The sequence below is a fragment of the Somniosus microcephalus genome, chromosome 1 (genome assembly GCF_052327205.1).
Source record: "Somniosus microcephalus isolate GS21.2 chromosome 1, FLI_Smic_1.0, whole genome shotgun sequence".
Taxonomy (NCBI): domain Eukaryota; kingdom Metazoa; phylum Chordata; class Chondrichthyes; order Squaliformes; family Somniosidae; genus Somniosus; species Somniosus microcephalus.
In genome coordinates this window covers 119,864,839-119,884,905 of record NC_140987.1, presented here as the reverse complement: position 1 = coordinate 119,884,905, position 20,067 = coordinate 119,864,839, and the positions used below count along the sequence as shown (strand labels likewise).

General features: G+C 47.1%; 1 protein-coding gene and 1 long non-coding RNA gene across 3 annotated transcripts in view; one reads left to right on the top strand and one right to left on the bottom strand.

The window, feature by feature from the left end:
• Nucleotides 1–3,133: 3,133 nt before the first annotated feature.
• On the bottom strand, nucleotides 3,134–19,390 carry LOC147124325 (uncharacterized). Its single transcript, XR_015078019.1, has 2 exons — nucleotides 19,169–19,390; nucleotides 3,134–3,643 (listed from the first exon to the last, which is right to left on the bottom strand). It is a non-coding gene; the product is annotated as an uncharacterized LOC147124325 (long non-coding RNA).
• The window catches only part of LOC147124324 (aminopeptidase O-like), a 104,774-nt gene continuing 103,995 nt past the window's right edge, over nucleotides 19,289–20,067 (top strand). For both annotated transcript variants that reach the window (XM_085984999.1, XM_085984997.1), the window contains exon 1: nucleotides 19,289–19,565. The gene's annotated coding sequence lies outside the window, so the exon portion shown is untranslated. The remainder of the gene's footprint in view (nucleotides 19,566–20,067) is intronic.

The window sequence follows — 20,067 nt, the reverse complement described above, 5'->3', positions numbered from 1 at the left end:
GGATGCATTGGTTGCAATATACCAAAATTCCCTGGACACTGGAGAGGTCCCAGCGGATTGGAAAACCACAAATGTAACACCCCTATTTAAGAAATGAGGGAGACAGAAAGCAGGAAACTATAGATTAGTTAGCCTAACATCTGTTGCTGGGAAAATGCTTGAGTCCTTCATTAAGGAAGCAGTAGCAGGGCATTTGGAAAATCCTAATGCAGTCAAGCAGAGTCAACATGGTTTTATGAAAGGGAAATCATGTTTAACAAACTTGCTGGAGTTCTTTGAGGAGGTAACGAGCAGGGTGGACAAAGGTGAACCAGTGGTTGTGATGTATTTGGATCTCCAGAAGGCATTCGACAAGGTGCCACATAAAAGGTTACTGCATAAGATAAGAGCTCACGGAATTGGGGGTAATATATTAGCATAGATAGAGAATTGGCTAACTAACTGGGATAAATGGGTCAGTTTTCCAGTTGGCAAACGGTAACTAGTGGGGTGCCACAGGGATCGGTGCTGGGGCCTCAACTATTTACAATCTACATTAATGCCTTGGATGAAGGGACCGAGTGTAATGTAGCCAAGTTTGCAGATGATACAAAGATGGGTGGGAAAGCAAGTTGTGCAGAGGACTCAAAGAACCTGCAAAGGGATATAGACAGGCTAAGTGAGTGGGCAAACATTTGGCAGATGGAGTATAATGTGGGAAAGTGCAAGGTTATACACTTTGGCAAGAAAAATAAAAAAACAAATTATTATTTAAATGGAGAGAGATTACAAAATGCTACAGTTCAGAGGGACTTGGGGGTCCTTGTGCATGAAACACAAAAAGTTAGCATGCAGGTACAGCAAGTAATCAAAAAGGCAAATGGAATGTTGGCCTTTATTTCAAAGGGGTTGGAGTATAAAAGTAGGGAAGTTCTGCTACAACTGTACAGGGTATTGGTGAGACCACACCTTGAGTACTGCGTACAGTTTTAGTCTCCTTATTTAAGGAAGGATATACTTGCATTGGAGGCAGTTCAGAGACAATTCACTAGGTTAATGCCAGAGATAAGGGGGTTGACTTATAAGGAAAGGTTGAGCATGCTGGCCTATACTCATTGGAATTTAGAAGAATGAGAGGTGACCTTATTGAAACATATAAGATACTGAGGGGGCACGACAAGATAAATGCAATGGGGATGTTTCCCCTCATGGGGAAATCTACAACGCGGGGGCACAGTTTTAGAATAAAGGGTCACCCTTTCAGAACTGAGATGAGGCGGAATTTTTTCTCTCAGAGGGTCGTAAATCTGTGGAATTCTCTGCCCCAGAGAGCTGCGGAGGCTGGGTCATTAAATGCACTTAAGGTGGAGATAGACAAATTTTTGCAAGATAAGGGATTGAAGAGTTATGGGGAGCTGGCGGGGAAGTGGCTTTGAGCCCAAGATTAGCCATGATCATATTGAATGGCAGAGCAGGCTTGAGGGGCCAAGTGGCCTATTCCTGCTCCTATTTCTTATGTTGTTATGTTCTTGACAACTGAGTGGCTTGCTAGCACTTCCAAAGGGCAATTAAAAGTCAACCACATTGCTGTGGGTCTGGAGTCACATATAGGCCAGACCCGGTAAGGACAGCAGATTTCCTTCCCTAAAGGATATTAGTGAACCAGATGGGTTTTTACGACAATCTGGTAGTTTCATGGTCACCATTACTGATACGAGCTTTTTATTCCAGATTTATTTAATTAATTGAATTTAAATTCCCCAGCTGCCGTGGTGGGATTTGAACTCATGAGAGGATCATTATTCCAGCCCTCTTGATTACTAGTCCAGTAACATAACTACGATGCACCATTCAACCCCATAAGAAGATTTTTTCATCTCTACTTTTTCAGTTCTACGCTTTCTTTAACTAATCTTTTTCCTTTTTATGTATGAAACTCTGACTAATTTACCCTCCCTAACTCAGCCGCAATAATCGGCTCTAACCAAGAAGGAGATACTATGAGACATGTATTGGTGTTCTTCTTTAATTCTTTAATTCAGCTAGTGCTTAACAGGGACCGCTGCAGGCTGCTCCAGAAACAGGTTTTTGATTTTGAATTTTTTCCCCCCAGATTTTTGTGGGGCTAGGAGGAACATAAATACTCCTCCTGGGTCCGTAAATATCTTCCAGCCCACTGCCGGCCAGTTCCGCATTCTCCCCTTCACGATTGTCTCCCCTTCACGATTGTCTCCCCTCCTCGCCCCCCAACCCCACCGAGGATCCATTGGTTTTCCCCTTCCTCCCAACCAGCAAGCTGCCTGTGAGGGCTGGTTCAACATTTGCAGCTCGTTGCCATTATGCAGTTTAGGCTTGGCATCAAAATGGCGCAGGCCACTCACCAAGGACATTGGGTGGGCGGTGCGCTTGCGACACCAGCTGCCTGCCTGATGTCTGCCCAATGTTTGCCCAAGTCAAAGTCACCCCAAAGAGTAATGTTATAGTTGTTGCTGTGTGACTTTCTTTTTTATCTCTTTCAAGTAGAGTTTGAGAGCAATTAGGCCTTCCACTCTTGTCGGTTTTGCAGTTGCTCCCGCTATTTCTTTTCTTCTGCATGACTTAACTAGGTTATTTTGCAGTTCTAAGTTACCATTAATACTGGATGAGTTATTTAATTTATTCAGCATTGGGCAATTCAAAGTTACACAACTACTGAGTAACTAGATGGCAAATTGGGTTTCACAATCAAGGCCACTACATGAACTTTGAACTGTATTTATGCAGCTCTCATTAGCTGAGGGTAAAATGGCACTTAAAACAATTTGACTTATCTGGGTAAAGCATTCTTGGAGTTAATAAGCTCAGTTATTGCTGAGCTGCTACTTTGTATTTTCCAATCCACTGTTTCATATTGCCAGCATGGCTTATGTAATACTCAGAAAACGATAGCGGAGAACACTACAGATCCTATTTTTCAGTGAGACCTTATATATTCAAATCAACTAAAGCATGCATTTTTGGCACAAGAGCAAAAACACCCACAACAGAGGGTGGTTGAGAGGCCTGCAGAAAAAAATTCTTAAAGTGCATTACTAGAATTAAAGCACATAATAAGAAAAGGTGATCCATTTGGAAAGACAATGACAGGGTCTCCTCCCAATAAAAAATACTGACATAGGCTAAAACAAGGGTGTTTATTCTGTACATTTTTCTGGATGATAGAGCTAATACCTCATCGGTCACTACAAATTGTACTAAATGGTATATACACTTTAAAAATGTATCAGTAAATATAAAAAAGAAAAATCATGACAGTGGTCCAACTTTTCCTTTATGCACCTCAATAATCTTTGGTAAAGTCCTGGAAATCTTATGTATAATGTTCTGTTCCATAATAATTTGCTATGAATGCAGTAAATAAGCCAACTATTGGTACTCTGTCTTTTCAAAAAGTCTTATTGTAAAAAATATCTTTAGTTCATGGTCAATCCAAATTCAGTAAATAAAGGCTTTTGCTTCATATCGGCCCAGTTGTATTCGAAGACACAATTACTGCAGGACTAGTAGTACAGTGGCTTAGTACATTGCACTTTCACTCTGGGATCCAGTCTCTCGAAGGAACTGATGAACTACCCCCTGGAGCGATGTCTCCTCCTAAAGTTCAGCAGACATTTCTTTGTAAACTCTGCGAACAAATAATACATGCTAGTTTTGAGAAAAGCACTACTATTAAATTTATTGCATTCTTTTCAAAACATTCTTTTTTAATTGATTAATCAATATGCATATTTACATAGTAGTGAGCATTATTCTGGCCATACGCCCTCCACAAGCACCCAACAGCCCCAAAAGTACAAGAATCATTGTGTCTCATCATTTTTGATCATTTCGCTCTCTACCTTTCTGTATAACTAACCATCTAATTCTGAAATAGCCCTTTACTTTTTCCATACTTTATTATGTTTTCATATAAGTAGTCAGAAATAAAACAGAAATGATGTTATCTATTGCAGTCATTTATATTTGTTTCAATTTTAAATGTAATATAATGTGAACTAACTCCTCTTCAATTCAAATAGTGGAGGCAGAATCCACAATAGCTTTTAAAAGGGAAGTGGATAAATGCTTGAAAAATAAATTTCAAAGGTATGTGGAAAGAGCAGAGAAATGGAACTAAATGAATAGATCTTTCAGTGAGCCAACACAGGTGCGATGAGCTGAATTACCTCCTTCTGTGCTGTAAAGTTCTGGTTCCATGGAATAACAGAGAAAACCCGCTTATATTATCCAAATGTTCCAATACAGTAAATCCAATTTGTCTAATTTACAATAACACTGTAAAGCCAGGCTCCCGGGTTGCAGAAGAAGGCAGTAAAGAAAGAAAATAACAACAGAAAATGCTGGAAAAACTCAGCAGGTCAGGCAACATCCGTGGAGAGAAATTTGAGTTGACGTTTCGGGTCGGACCCTTCTTCAAAAAGTAAAGCAAGTAAGGTAAAGAAAGTAAAGAAAGAAGTGCAGCTGTGAAAGAGCCTGAGTCAGACAGTGAGGATTGAGTGTACCTACAGCAGGAAAACCAATTAATTGACAGCCATAGCTACCCCTGCTGGCAACCCAGTGCAAAAGCTGCCTGTGCCTATGAAAGTGCAAAGCAAACCAAAACTACCTAGGCTCAGAGATGGTACAGCCCACATCGCAGGAAAAATGAAGAAAGAGAGACAATGACCGAAGCAACCAGTCTACAAAAGGCTAGTGTATCCACAATAGTACATAGGATCACATAGGATATACAACACAGAAACAGGCCATTCAGCCCAACCAGTCCATGCAGGCGTTTATACTCCACACGAGCCTCCTCCCGTCTTTCCTCATCTAAATCTATCAGCATAACCATCTATTCGCTTCTTCCTCATATGCTTGTTTCGTCTCCCCTTAAATGCATCTCTACTATTCGCTTCAACCACTCCCTGTGGTAGCGAGTTCCACATTCTCACCACTCTTTGGGTAAAGACGTTTCTTCTGAATTCCCTATTGGATTTCTTGGTGACTATCTTATATTGATGGCCTCTAGTTATGCTCTTCCCCACAAATGGAAACATTCTCTCTGTATCCACTCTATCAACATTTTTCATAATTTTAAAGATCTCTATTAGGTCACCCCTCGGCCTTCTTTTTTCAAGAGAAAAGAGACCCAGCCTGTTCATCCTTTCCTGATATGTATACCCTCGCATTTCCGGTATCATCCTTGTAAATCTTCTCTGCACCCTCTCCAGTGCCTCTGTATCCTTTTTATAATATGGCGACCAGAACTGTACGCAGTACTCTAAGTGTGGTCTAACCAAGGTTCGATACAGGTTTAGCATAACTTCCCTACTTTTAAATTCTATCCCTCTTGAAATAAACCCTAGTGCTTGGTTTACTTTTTTCATGGCCTTGCTAACCTGCATCGCAACTTTTAGTGATTTGTGTATTTGCACTCCTAGATCCCTTTGTTCCTCTACCCCACCTAGACTCGCACACTCCAAGGGATAAGAGGGGCTACAGCAAAACCTGGACCTGCTGGAGTCGTACTGCCAGATTTGGGCCCTGACAATAAATCCCCAAAAAACCAAAGTCCTTGTGTTCCAGCAAAGATCCAAACATCAGGGACCCAAAATAAATTTCACAGTAGGAACAACCAAAATTGAACAAACCACTAACTACACATACTTGGGCTTAAAAATCAGTTCTACGGGAAACTTCAAACTGGCTGTGAATGAACTGAAAGAGAAAGCAAGAAGGACTTTCTATGCCATCAAAAAATCAATCCAAATAGAAATCCCAATTAGCATTTGGCTCAAAATTTTCAAATCAGTAATTGAACCAATTGCACTCTATGGCAGTGAGGTATGGGGACCGCTAACTCAACAAGAATTTGCAAAATGGGACAAACACCCAATTGAGATCCTACATGCAGAATTCTGTAAAAGTATCCTCCGGACTCAAAGGAAAACAGTAAACAATGCATGCAGGGCGGAACTAGGCCAATATCCATTAATAATCACTATCCAAAAAAGAGCCACCAAATTTTGGAATCACCTACAAATGAGCAATCCCCAATGCTATCACTACGACGCCCTGAAATGCCAAGAGCTGACCATAAAGAAGAATACCCTCAGTCAACTAGTCCTGGGACTCAGTGAAGTAACTACTAACAATACTAACAATAACCAGCCCCAGGACAGTGACAGGGTAACACAAAGAATTCGACCCAACACAATCGTCGCTAAGCAAAAGGAAAAATATCTGACATATTGGGCAGAAACAACAAAAACCCAAAGCAAACTCAATTGCTACTTGGCCCTAAACAGACAATACAACATAGCTGATTACCTGACCATGGTAAAGGATAACAAACTGAGAAGAACCTTGACAAGGTACAGACTTAGCGAACATAGCCTAGCGATCGAAAAAGGCAGACACAGGCAGACCAGGCTGCCAAGAGAAGACAGGATATGCTCTCACTGCAGTCAGGGAGTAGTGGAGACAGAGATGCACTTCCTCACAGCCTGCGGAAAATACCAGGGCATCAGGGAGAATTTCTACCAAAAATTCTCACAAATATGCCCTGATTTCAGAAATCTGAATGACAACCAAAAACTCCCATTCCTACTGGGAGAGGAGAGAAGCTGTGTAACACTGGCGGCACACTATGTTACAGCTTGCCATGAACAGAGGGACAACCAGTAAACTAAGAAAAGAATATATATAAACAATGCGAATGTATATTTATACACTCAGGGATATACCTGTTTATACACTGTATGAATAGAACTGCGTTTATGTGCTAAACCATAAATGTATTTTGATGCTTTGGCAACATAAGATGTAACTTATCATGCCAATAAAGCGATTTGAATTGTGAATTGTGATAAGTGACCTCCCTATTCTTCCTACCAAAATGTAATACCCTGTGGCAAAGCCACCAAGGGACTCCTGTATAACTGCCTTTAACAAGAGTGCTACAGCACCTAAGTTGTTTACTGTATGTAAATAGCCAGTTCTGGGTAGGTCCCAGAACCAGCGCGATGACGTCATCATGCTGGTCACGTGACGTCCTGAACGGCGGGAGACGTGATGACGTCATGACGTCAGACTGGGAGGTTCCCAGCTCAGAGCTCGTGAAGCCAGCATTAAGAAAAGACCTGTTGATTGTTTCTCCTGCATACCATTGTTTGTTCTCTAGTTTACATTAATCTTCATTTTATTATCGGACTGACTCGACCTCAGTACTTCAGTTAGGGATCTGCCGATTCCTACATTGGTGACCCCGAAGCTTCGCGGACGATTTTCGCGGAGGACACGCAGAACAAAACGATGGATGTTAACGCAGCGACCTTGAAGCTCCTTCAATTTTGGGAACAACAGGCGGCCTCCTGGTTCGTCCAAGCGGAGGCTCAGTTCCAGCTTCGGAACATAGTGCTGGATCAGACCCGTTATCTTTACGTGGTCTCCGCACTGGACAGCTCGACGGCTTCAAGGATCATCAGCCTGCTGGAGACCCCGCCCGTAGATAACAAGTATGATACGCTTAAGGCGCAACTAATGTAGGTTTTCGGCCTCACGAAAGCGGAGCGCGCGCGACGTTTACTCACACTGCCCGGGTTAAGCGACGCCAAGCCGTCTGAGTTGATGAGCCAGATGCTCACGCTCTTCGGTTCCGAGCCGCAGTGTTTCCTGTTTCGGGAACTGTTCCTGAGCCAGCTCCCCGAGCAGGTGCAAGCAGCCCTCGCCAGGTCGGAGGCTACGGACGGTGTAGCGCTTGTGGCCGAAGCCGACACCATTTATGCGGTGATGCAGCAGTACTGCGCCACCTCGAAGCGTCGCGCCCCAAAGAACCCCGCCTTGGCGCCGCCACCATCCGGGCTCTGTTACTACCATGCCTGTTTCGGCCCAAAAGCCAGATGCTGCCGTCCTCCCTGTAGTTTCGTGCCTAATGCACCGAGAAAGCAACAGCACCGGCTGCGTGAGCGGAAAGACAACCCCGAGGTCGGTTTCGCAACTACGATGGCGGTGGGGGATTCTGGGAAGTTACTTTATATCTCCGACTCCATTTTGGGCCGCGGTTTTTGTGTGACACGGGCGCCCAGTGCAGCATCCTTCCCGCTTCTATCCTCAACGTCAGGGCCGGGAGGCGCGGTTCCCCACTCCGGGCTGCCAATGGCAGCACCATTCGTATGTTCGGGACACGGCAGATCCCGGTGTGTTTCGGCGGGCAACGTTTCCTACGGGAGTTTATCACCGCCCAAATCGATCAGGCAATCCTCGGTGCTGACTTCTTCTGTGCCAATGACTTATTGGTTGATTTACGAAATCGCCATCTGGTTCACGCCGCCACGTTTGCCTCCATCCCGTGCTTTCGGGGTTTCGGCGCGATTCACGCGGTTTCCTGCACCGTACCGGCGCCCGACGACTTCGCCCGCCTTCTCGGGGAATTTCCGGATCAAACTCGGCCCATCTTCTTGGCAACGACCGCGAAACACCACATCGCGATGACCGGCCCTCCGGTCTATGCCCGGGCTCGGCGGCTGGAACCCAGCAAACTCGAGGCCGCGAAGGCGGAGTTCGCCAACATGGAGCGGCTGGGGGTTGTTCGCTGGTCGGATAGTCCCTGGTCTTCGCCACTTCATATCGTCCCTAAGCCCAGCGGTGGTTGGTGGCCCTGCGGCAATTATCGGCGCCTCAATGAGGTCACGACGTCCAACCGGTACCCAATACCGTACATCCAAGATTTCTCCGCACATTTGGCGGGCAATTCGTTTTTTTCCAAGATCGACCTCGTCCGGGGGTACCATCAAGTGCCCATCCACCCCCAGGACATCCAGAAGACGGCTGTCATTACCCCGTTCGGACTGTTTGAGTTCCTCCGAATGCCGTTCGGGCTCAAGAATGCGGCGCAGGTGTTCCAGCGCCTTATGAATTCAGTGCTGCGGGATCTCAAGTTCCTGTTTGTGTATCTCGATGACATCCTGGTCGCCAGTACTTCGAAAGAGGAACATCTCGGCCACCTGCGCCTCCTTTTTCGCCGCCTCCATCAGCATGGCCTCATAATTAACCCAGCCAAATGCCAATTCGGGCTGCGACAAATCGACATCTTGGGCCACCGCATCACTGCGGAAGGAGCAGTGCCGCTTCGGTCGAAGGTGGAGGCGATTGCTGCTTTTCCACGCCCGCAATCCGTTAAAGCACTCCAAGAGTTCCTCGGTATGGTAAATTCTTACCATCGGTTTGTGCCCCGGGCCGCGCAGCTCATGCGGCCCCTCTACGAGGCACTCCGAGGGAAACCGGGGAAAGAATCTGTGGTCTGGACACCAGAGATGGATTGCGCTTTTGTGGACACGAAAGATGCTCTCGCAAACGCAACGATGTTGGCGCACCCGCAGCCTGGTGCCACCATCGCGCTTATGACCGACGCTTCAGACTACGCCGTAGGCGCCGTGCAGGAGCAATGGGTCAAAGGGACGTGGCAACCACTGACGTTTTTTAGTCGCCAATTGCGTCGTAACGAACGTAGCTACAGCACGTTCGACAGGGAGCTGTTGGCGTTGTTTCTGGTCATCCGCCATTTCCGTTTTCTGTTGGAGGGACGCCAATTCACCGCATTCGTGGATCACAAGCCCCTGACGTTTGCTATGGCCAAGACGGCTGAGCCGTGGTCAGCTCGACAACAACGACAACTCACCTTTATTTCCGAGTTCACCACCGACATCCGGCACGTGGCCGGCAAGGACAACGTGGTCGCCGATTGCCTCTCGCGCGCGACTGTCCAGGCCGTCCAGCTGGGACTCGATTATTCACTCATGGCTGTTGACCAAGCAGCCGATCCGGAAATGCAAGCTTGCCACACCGACTCCTCCTGCCTTCAGCCAGCGGATGTGCTTTTCCACTCGGCTGGCATCTCCCTGCTCTGCGATGTCTCCTTGGGGAACCCCCACCCGATCGTTCCGCTGTCCTGGCGTAGGAACATTTTCAATGCCATTCACGGGCTTGCGCACCCTGGCGTGCGGGCTTCACAAAATTTACTGGCGTCCAAATTCGTCTGGAGAGGAATGCGAAAAGATGTCCGCGACTGGGCCAACACCTGCGTCGTGTGCCAGCGAGCTACGGTGCAGCGACACGTCAAAGCTCCCGTCGCCGTTTTCGAAGTACCGGAGCGGCGTTTCGATCACGTCCATGTCGACCTCGTTGGCCCACTGCCGCTGTCACAAGGTTTCACACATCTTTTGACTATAGTCGTCGTACCACCAGGTGCCGGCCATTCCTTTGACATCCACCACCTCCGCGGAGGTCGCCCGGGCTTTTCTCTCATCCTGGGTTGCACGGTTCGGCGTTCCGTCTGATATTTCGTCGGATCACGGGCCGCAGTTCTCGTCTGCTTTGTGGAACGCTGTCGCCTTGGGTTTGGGCACCAAGCTCCATCGGACCACAGCTTACCATCCGCAGGCCAATGGATTATGTGAGCGTTTTCATCGGTCCTTGAAGGCGTCGCTGCAGGCCAGCCTCCAGGGGACCGCATGGATGGACAAGCTGCCTTGGGTGATGCTCGGGTTACGCACAGCGCCTAAAGAGGACCTGCAGGCATCGGCTGCCGAACTGGTTTATGGAAACGGCTCCGGGTACCCGGTGAGTTTCTTCCGTCACCAACGCGTCCTTGGTCGGCGGCCGAACAACTGCAGGCTCACCGGGACGCAGCTCAATCTTTCCGGCCCATTCCGACATCACATCACGGGTTGCCCGTGTCACACGTTCCGCCGGAGCTCATGCGGGCCAAATTCGTTTTTGTCAGGCATGACGCCCACCGTAGTCCTCTCACGCCTCCATATACGGGCCCTTTCCAGGTACTACAGGCAGGCGCCAAGAGTTTTTTTTAGTGGACATCGGGGGCAAGCCTGACCACATTTCCGTGGGCCGCCTCAAGGCCGCACACCTGGACCTCGAGTGACCGGTCGAGGCAGCGCAGCCACTGCGTCGTGGGCGGCCGCCCGTGGCCGCCACGCCTGACCAGACTGTTCCGCAGACCAGCTCATCGTCTACCCAACCCATTCCTCTCCGGGAATATCGGAGTCGTTCGAACAGGCTCATCCGACCTCCTCCGCGATTGACTTTTGCGGTTAAAGACACTTCTGGGGGGGGCGCATGTGGCAAAGCCACCAAGGGACTCCTGTATAACTGTATAACTGCCTTTAACAAGAGTGCTACAGCACCTAAGTTGTTTACTGTATGTAGATAGCCAGTTCTGGGTAGGTCCCAGAACCAGCGCGATGACGTCATCACGTTGGTCATGTGACGTCCCGAATGGCGGGAAGTGTGATGTCGTCATGACGTCAGACTGGGAGGTTCCCAGCTCAGAGCTCGTGAAGCCAGCATTAAGAAAAGACCTGTTGATTGTTTCTCCTGCATACCATTGTTTGTTCTCTAGTTTACATTAAACTTCTTTTTAGTATCGGACTGACTCGACCTCAGTACTTCAGTTAGGGATCTGCCGATTCCTACAACCCCGCATTTATCCGTGTTGAATTTCATTTGCCAATTATATGCCAATTCTGCAAGTTTATTAATGTCCACCTGTAACTTGTTGCAGTCTCCTCAGTATTGACTATCCCCCCCAATTTGGTGTCATCTGCAAATTTAGAAATTGTGTTTTTGATTCCTAAGTCTAAATCGTTAATGTAAATTGTGAACAGCAGCGGAACACCACTACCCACCTTCTGCCACTGTGAATAGCTTCCCTTTACTCCCACTCTCTGCTTTCTGTCCTGAAGCCAGCCAGCAATCCATTCTGCCACTTGTCCCCTGACTCTGCATTCTCTGACCTTGTTGATCAGTCTATTATGAGGTACCTTATCGAAGGCCTTTTGAAAATCCAGATAAATTACATCTACTTGCAATGATAGCTATGAAAACGCCCCACTCTAGATTTAAATATCCTGAATTGCATAATACCACTCACATATGAAGAGATCACAAAGTCTCTGTTTGAAGAATGGACTCAGTCGAGAATATTTTTGTGGACTTTATGGGCTGAGGGTGTTTTCCCTGTGGTGGGATCGCCCTGTGCAGATGCGTGGGGGACTGGTTGGTTAAAACTCCAGAGAACGCATGGCAGTTGGCTGTGACAAAAGAACTGTCAGTCTCCAGAATGCATGGGTTCGCCCGACAGTCCTGGAAAAAGGAAGGAACTTATTAAAAGGCCACTCTAATATGCAAAAGCACTTCTCGCCTCCATCTCAGAAGAGAAGCAGAACAATGAACCCACTAGTCTAGCCAGCCGAAGAGGAGCCATTTTTTCTCAACACAAAGACCGAAAGATATGTCCCAGACATAGGACCATTAATCCAATCATGGAATACTCATGGGTCCGAGGACGGCCCATCACTGATTAAGCACCGGAGTGCTTAGAAACTGAAGGATTTTAAAGATTGGCGGGAAAGATAGGGGTAGCCAGACTCCTATAAAGATAGATCCTTTTCCACCATTCTCTCTCTCTCTCTCGCTCCACCAAGATCAACCTAACAAGAAGTACCAGAGGAAGAAGCCGCTGAGCGGAGCGATCGAAACCGACCGCATGTGGGGGTAAGCATAGTCTCGAGTGTCCCAAGTCGGTATCCCATGAGCTGTAAGGGCTCAGAGTTTTCTCAGAAGTGAAGTTTTTGGGCTATTCCGAGGGGGGAGCTTCATTTGGTTCAGCCAGGCAAAGGGGTTTATGCGACTGGGTAATTCGTTGGTAGGGGTGGAGTTAGAGTCCACCATAGCAACAAGGGAATTACTGCTTGTTATAGTCCCCAGTTGTGTACTGTATGTATGTTGTTTGTAACCTGGATTTTATTCTCCACAGAGACAGTGATTTTGTTTAGTAGTGCATGTTTTAGCCAGTGTATGTTAGACCAAATAAAGATAAGTTTGATTTTTCACTGAAGCATTCCTGTCCATGACTTATTTCATTTATACTCTGAATAATAATTCCCGGGTATAGAACTTTCGTAAGGTGGGGGCGATTCGAACCGTCCGTCTAGCAATTGGGCTAAGATCAAAAACCACTTACACATATAACATTGTAAAATAGTCCATTAATTATATGCAAGTTGTATTACCATAGCATAATATTGCATGGAATTTGGAACATTTGAATCTTTATGTTATTAAGGAAAGAACTTGGATTTTTATAGTGCCTGGTTACATCCTCAGGATGCCCCAAAGTGCTTTGTATCCAATGAATTATTTTTGACACCTAGTCACTATTATGTAGAAAACAGGGCAAACAATTTGTGCCCAAGATCCCACAAACAGCAAACAAGGCGAATGGCCAGCTTATCTGTTTTTGGAGGCGAGAGAGGGGGAGGATAGTGTAAAGTCTGTGGGTTGTATAGCGAAGTAATACACAGACTACAAGAGTAACTTAAACAGGACTTTACTATTCGAAGGTCAGGGCGAATCTGCCCAATAAATTCTGCCACAGCACTTATATACCGGTGTGGTCACCGTCGGTATTACAGTATACAGCAGCCAGGATAAAGTAGTGCCACACCTAAAATAGTTCTCTTAAAGGTGGACGGTTACATAAAATAGTTCTCTTAAAGGTAGAACGGTTACATACACTACAATCCTCCTTTTTTAGCTTACAACATACTTATTCTCCATTAAACATACATGTATTCAACTTCATGTAAAACAATACACAGATATAGTCTCTGTGGAAAACAGTTCACAATTTCAGTCTCTGTGGAAAACAGTTCACAGATTTAGTCTCTGTGGAGGCGTCTCCTCTGCTTCTTAACTCAGTCCGGACAACGCCTCCGTGGCGTAGCAGTTCCCGGTGGTGTAGTCGGTTCACGTTGCTGGAGTGACTCATCCAATAGTCCTTCCCTAAACTTAACAGCTTGAACTTCCGTCACTTCTGAACCAGCATTGCTGACTTTTAAAAACCACTGGATTCCTTGGGAAGTTTTTCTACTTCCAACTGATTTGGCTCCATTTGGAGGGAGCACGTGCGTGGTCTGGTAGAGGTGATAATGGTTCAGATGGTCATTATTTTCTGCTTCGTCTTTTCCTTTTCTGCTTCTTGGAGACTCTCTGGGCTCCACTGTCAGCTGCCAGCTGCCTGCACAGTTCCTCCCGTAGTAGCGCCACCATCTCCCGATGTTCCTTAGACTTTTTGTGATTCATCAAGGTTTCTGCACTTTGGGAGTTTTCATCACAAGCTGGGCAGAACAGGTCCTCGTAATATTCGGTGTCGCTCAACAGGTCATGGTCATATTCGGTGTCGTCCTGAGCTAAGCCAGCGGGAGGGTCTTCTATTTCCTCCCTACCCAGCTGGATGTTAGCCAACTTTTGTTCCAAATCCTGACATCTTTCCTGAAGAGACTTCTTCATGTATTCAGCTTCATCCCGCTTTTCCTGGGCTTCCTGCAAGTCTTTTACTAATGACATCATTTGTGATTTCAATACTTCAACTTCATTCGGAGATTGATTGATCGGACTATTCAATCCCTCTACTGAAGTAGCTGTTTCAGTATCCTGTTGTTCTGCATTGACGTGAGTCAGCGTACTTTCGGCATCCAAGAGCGGCTCCGCTGCAGTCTTCTCAGTCTGTGTTGCCACCTCAGCTATTTCAATAACTTTTGAGAGTTCCGAACCCCTTTTCTTTGAAGATTGAGGCTCGTGTTCAAGTTTTTCCCATTTCGGGGTCTTGTCCCTCAGTATATGAAGAAGTTGGCTGACTGTTAACTCTTCAGCCATCATCCATTTCCCATTAGCTGCAGGGCTGTTTACAAACTTGCCCTGGGGCTCCTTTGCTGTTTCTACTTTGCCATCATCCGCAGCCTCCACCATTCGAATTCCCACAAATGAATCGTCCGGTGATGCTGCACCCAACTTCAGTAGGAGCTCAGAAGTCATGTCGACCAAATCAACCTTTTCTGCCTGCAACCTGCTAACAAGCGCCTTCAGTTGCTGCACATCTTGTTCCACCAGATTAGAGCACGCACCTTCAGAAACCGAATCAGCTTTGATTCATTTGGCCTCCTCTCGCAGACGGTTTGTGTGCTCCTGCTCCCTTTTCTCCCTCAGCTGCTTCTGTTGTCTTTCCAGATTCTCCCATTCAGTGTCATAGAACTTTTTCATTGCTTTCATCTCTTGTTCGAGACGGCAACTCAATTGCTCTAATTGCTGTCGTAATTTGAAATAAGTTTGAGTTTGAGCTCGGTGTTCCTCAGTAATGTATATGTCTGTAACTTGAACAGACTCAGAATTCTCTGTCAAGCTATGTTGTTGTTGTTCAGAGGAATTCTGTTCTGAAACTTTGTTCTCCTCTGGAGCATAAGCCTTTATGCCCACATTCGTTCTACCAACCTTAGTCAGCAAGTTCATTTTAGACTTGTCTTTCATGCTTGGGCTGGTCTTATCGTCATCCGTTTCAGAGTCTGAGCTGATTGTCTGCCCCGAGTCCTCACTCGTTATTGCTTTGAGGTAGTGCCATTCCATGTCTATTTTCTTGATCCACTCCCGTCCTAGAAGTGGTGGTCCTCCCTCAGGTAGTACGTATAAGTCCATTCCGGGGTGTTCTTTGCCCCTGTCTCTCACCTTGACTCTTATCTTTCCCATGGGGTATACTTTATGCCCCATGTATGTCTGCAATACGTACTTGGTATCTCTCAAGGGTATATGTGAGAATAGCCAGTTGTAATCCCTTCGATTTATGACTGATAGGGCTGATCCAGTGTCCAACTCCATTTTTACTTGGACTCCGGCTATTTTTAGCATGACCCAGATAGTTTGTAGGTCAGCTTCCTTACTCACATTATGAATTCTCAGACTACCCAGTTCCTGGCCGTTTGGGTCTGAATCCGAATTCTGTTCGTCTGAACTCTTCTCAGCCACCTTGTGTACTTTGTTGTACTTTTCCTGTGATGGCTTTTTTTGGTTGTTGGTCTTCTTTCCTGACCGGCATACTTTAGCTATGTGCCCCAGTTTGCCACATTTTCGACATTCCTGGTTTTTAAACCAGCATTGGTTCTGGTCATGTGTTGTCTTCCCACAACGATAACATTTCGCTGTACCCGAAGTAATTTGATCCACACTGAGTACCGCTGCCTTTAGCTGCATTTCCGCAGTTCCTTTCGCTGCGGCTTCGTGTGATGCTGCAATAAGGACAGCCCTATCAAGTGTAAGGTCGTTCTCTTCGAGCAGTCGCTTTTGCGTTCCTTCCTTCGACAACCTGCACACGAACTTGTCTCGCAATGCCTCTGTCAGATTTCCTCCAAACTGGCAGTATTTCGCTAATCTACGCAGTTCGACCAAGTATTCCGCGTTGCTTTCCTCTTTCCGTTGCGTTCTCGCATAAAATTTGAATCGTTCCGCCAACATCAGCGGTGTGGGGTTCAAGTGATCCTTCAGAACAGCAACAATATTAGCGAAGGTCTGATCCGCCGGTTTAGCTGGTGATAGAAGATGCTTCAATAACCCGTATGTCTTCGCGCCCATCGAGTTTAGCAAGGTTATAGCTTTATCATCTTCTATTTTATTGGCCTCACAATATATCTCGATACGTTCTACGTACGTGGCCCAATCTTCCACCTCGGCATCGAAGTTGTTGATGTTACCATGCTTAGGCATCTTCACTACCTCTCACTATCTTTTTGCGAAACAACAGGATTTCTCTTTAACTTTTTAACTTTTTCTTTTTTCCTAAAATGGCGGGTTCCCGCGCTTGTCTTCTTCCCCGCCTACTGGCAAAATGGCGGTTTCCCGCGCTTGTCTTCTTCCCCCCTACTGGCAAAATGGCGGTTTCCCGCTCCTGACTTCTTCCTCTGGTGGGAGGGGTAAGCTTTGCCCTCGGGCGACGACCGCTGGTTTACGGGGTTTGTAGCCTGTGCGCCGGCTTCAGTTTATTCTGAAGCGCGCGCTAGAAAAAGCCGATCGCGTTCCTTGTCCCCCCCCCCCCTCTTCTTTTCGGCAGGGGCAACCGGCGCTGGGGACAACCAGTTGGCGTCGGACAGATCCAGCTCCTGGTCCTTCACGGCAGCTGCTGCAAGCCGCTGGCCGGAACCTCGCTCGGTCTCTCTCTCGGGCTCTGTCTCTCTCACTCGCTCTCTCTCGGGCTCTGTCTCTCCCGCTCGCTCGCTCTCTCTCAGGCTCTGTCTCTCCCGCTCGCTCGGCTCTTGCTCAGCGGCTTTAAACGCCTCTCCCAGACCTCCCGCAGTCCGGTCCTTTCCTCCCCGGCTGCGGCTGATTCTTCGCGGGTTATTTCGTTATTTATTTATCTATTGCCTCCGCGCCTTATGATCCGGTCGCAGCACTTCGTGGCCTCAATCACTGTCTGGCCTTTTTCACCCCAATCGCGCCTCCCAGCTTCTCGCAGTCCGGTGCTTTCCTCCCCGGCTGCGGCTGAGTTCTCCGTGGCTTATTTATTTTTATATCTTCCCGCGCCTTACGATCCCGGTCGCAGCGCCTCACGATCCCGGTCGCAGCGCCTCGTGGTCGCGGTATTTGTCCGGCCTTTTTCGCCATCGCGGTCTAGTCGTCTCACGACGCTCCCCAGCCCGCTTGTACCGCGGCTTCTGCTCCACGCTGCCCCAGTCTCAGCGCCTCTGGGCCCGACTTCTGTCCGGCTCCTTTCCCCCTCGACCGTGGTCGAGTGCACCGCCCTTATCCTCCGTTTATTTGTTTCTATTTTCCCTTTACTCACAGTCACCGTGGCCGACTTGCTTCTCGTGTTGATCGGCTCACTCACCACCGTGGCAGAAGGGACAATCCGTGCCTGTTGCTGATGGAAGACTTCGTGTTTGAAATCTTCCTCCTTTCTTGGTCTGCAGACTCGAGTTTTCTCTCAGCAAAACGACGAGGGCGGGTGCCTCTTCTTGACGCTCGTTTACTTCTTCAGAAGTATTGTTGCCGCAGGGTAAGATCAAACTCGTCGCCACTGTAAAGTCTGTGGGTTGTATAGCGAAGTAATACACAGACTACAAGAGTAACTTAAACAGGACTTTACTATTCGAAGGTCAGGGCGAATCTGCCCAATAAATTCTGCCACAGCACTTATATACCGGTGTGGTCACCGTCGGTATTACAGTATACAGCAGCCAGGATAAAGTAGTGCCACACCTAAAATAGTTCTCTTAAAGGTGGACGGTTACATAAAATAGTTCTCTTAAAGGTAGAACGGTTACATACACTACAGATAGGGAGGGAGGAGTAGGGCGGGGAGGAGAGATGGCGAAGAGAGGGAATATTAAAATGCCCTGTTCCCTTTGACCTACTGCTTAACTCCTATAGCCTCCCTTTTCCTCACACCCTATCCTGCCTCTTTTTCTGATCTCCTCCATCTTCTTCCCCTTTTTCAGCTCTCCCCACTGCTCCCTTTCTTATTTCCTTCTCCGCTCCTGCACCCCATCCTCCCTTCCCCTTCTGCCCTATTCCTCCCTCCTCTCCTCCCATAATCCGTTCTCCCCATCTTTCTTCCCCTTCCCTACCCCTCTCTCCTTCCTCCTCCTCCCCTATTCTACCTCCTTCTTCCCATCCCTGCATACCCTCCTCTCCTCCTCCCCTATTCCTCCATCCCTCTCCTCCTTCCTCCCCCCTTTTCCCCTTCCCTCTGCTCTATCTTCTCCCCTACTCCTCCCTTCCTTTCTCCTCCTTTTCTCCACTTCCCCTCTGTTCCTCTCCTCTTCCCCTCCTCCTGCCGTTCCTCTTTTCCCCTCCCTCTGTTCCCCACTCTTCCTCCTACACTCCTCTTCCCCTTCTCCCTGCTCTTCCTCATCTCCCTTCTCTCTTCTTCCTCCCTTTCCTCCTGTTCTTCCCTCCTTTTTGCTCACCATTCCCTTCTATCTGTTTCTCCTGCTTATACCAATACCATTTTTTGGCCACTTAAAGCCTCCAGGAGATCAACTAGTGTGTGTATATATAGATATTGAGGTAAAACTTGTGTGGTTTCACCAATTTCCACAGTAACTTCGGCAGACGGTTGGCGGAAATCCCAGATGTATACGGCGTTGTTCCGGGGTTTCTGCCGAAGTTATATTTGGACAATTGGGAAAACCTCTGCAGAAATTACTGGTGAATATAAAGTATTTCCTGTCGGTGTCACACTTCATGTGTCACACCTTACTGTATCTACTGACTCATCATGAGCAATACCACAGGATATCTTCCAGCATATAAATGAAAACAAAATTACCTGAGTACAAATACTGTCAGACACTGGCACAATTAGCGCAGTTTGCTGCCTAATATCAACTGCTGAATAAACAGCAATGGGGAACTCGGCCACACTGCCCCTGCCCTGGACAGTCCCATAACTTGCACTCTTATCTGTCGCAACCCTCCGGCAGCGCCCTCTGGTGGTTACACCGCGGCACCGCACGCGTTTGTTTGCCGGGCGCGGAGTGATGACGCGGCAGGAGCGGGTCTGTTCCTGGGTTGAGGAGGAGAGGAATCTGGACCTGGACCTGAGAATAGGCAGTGGGGGGGACAGCACACTTGCCCGAGCAGTCACTTCTTGCTCACGGTTGATTGCAGCATGTTGACACTCGTTTACTTTTTAAGAGCTGCAGAGACAATAGCAGTTTAATGAGGTCAGTGGCTGAATCAACGCCAGCTTGCAATGTAGTGTCACTTTGTGCCGGTAACAAGGTTTGCTGTACTCCAGTGTTCAGTGATTAGCAGCACAGGCTCTTGTCACTATCACTGCAGTGCTTTCTGATTTAAAATGAAGAGATGCACCAACTACACCACTCAATTCGGAGTGTATTGTTGGTGACATCTTTAGTTTCCCTTTGTAACAGATTCTTAGTAATTATCCTGCTACTGTGTATTTTGCACGAAAATATTAATACTTCAAAAAAAGTTTGTGCATAAAAGTGTACTTGAATATGTAACAAAAGTTCCTGTGTCTGGAAATATATATGTGCAGAATCACTCATTGCCACATTGTGGCGCTGTCTTTTATTGTTAAATGCAAGTTAGCTTCCCAGATGCACCGGGGAATGTGCTTTTATGTGATTTTAGGCAAGTTCATTATTTTCAGTGAAAGGTCATGAAAACAGTAAACTTGTCGAACGAGTGCCCAGATTTAAA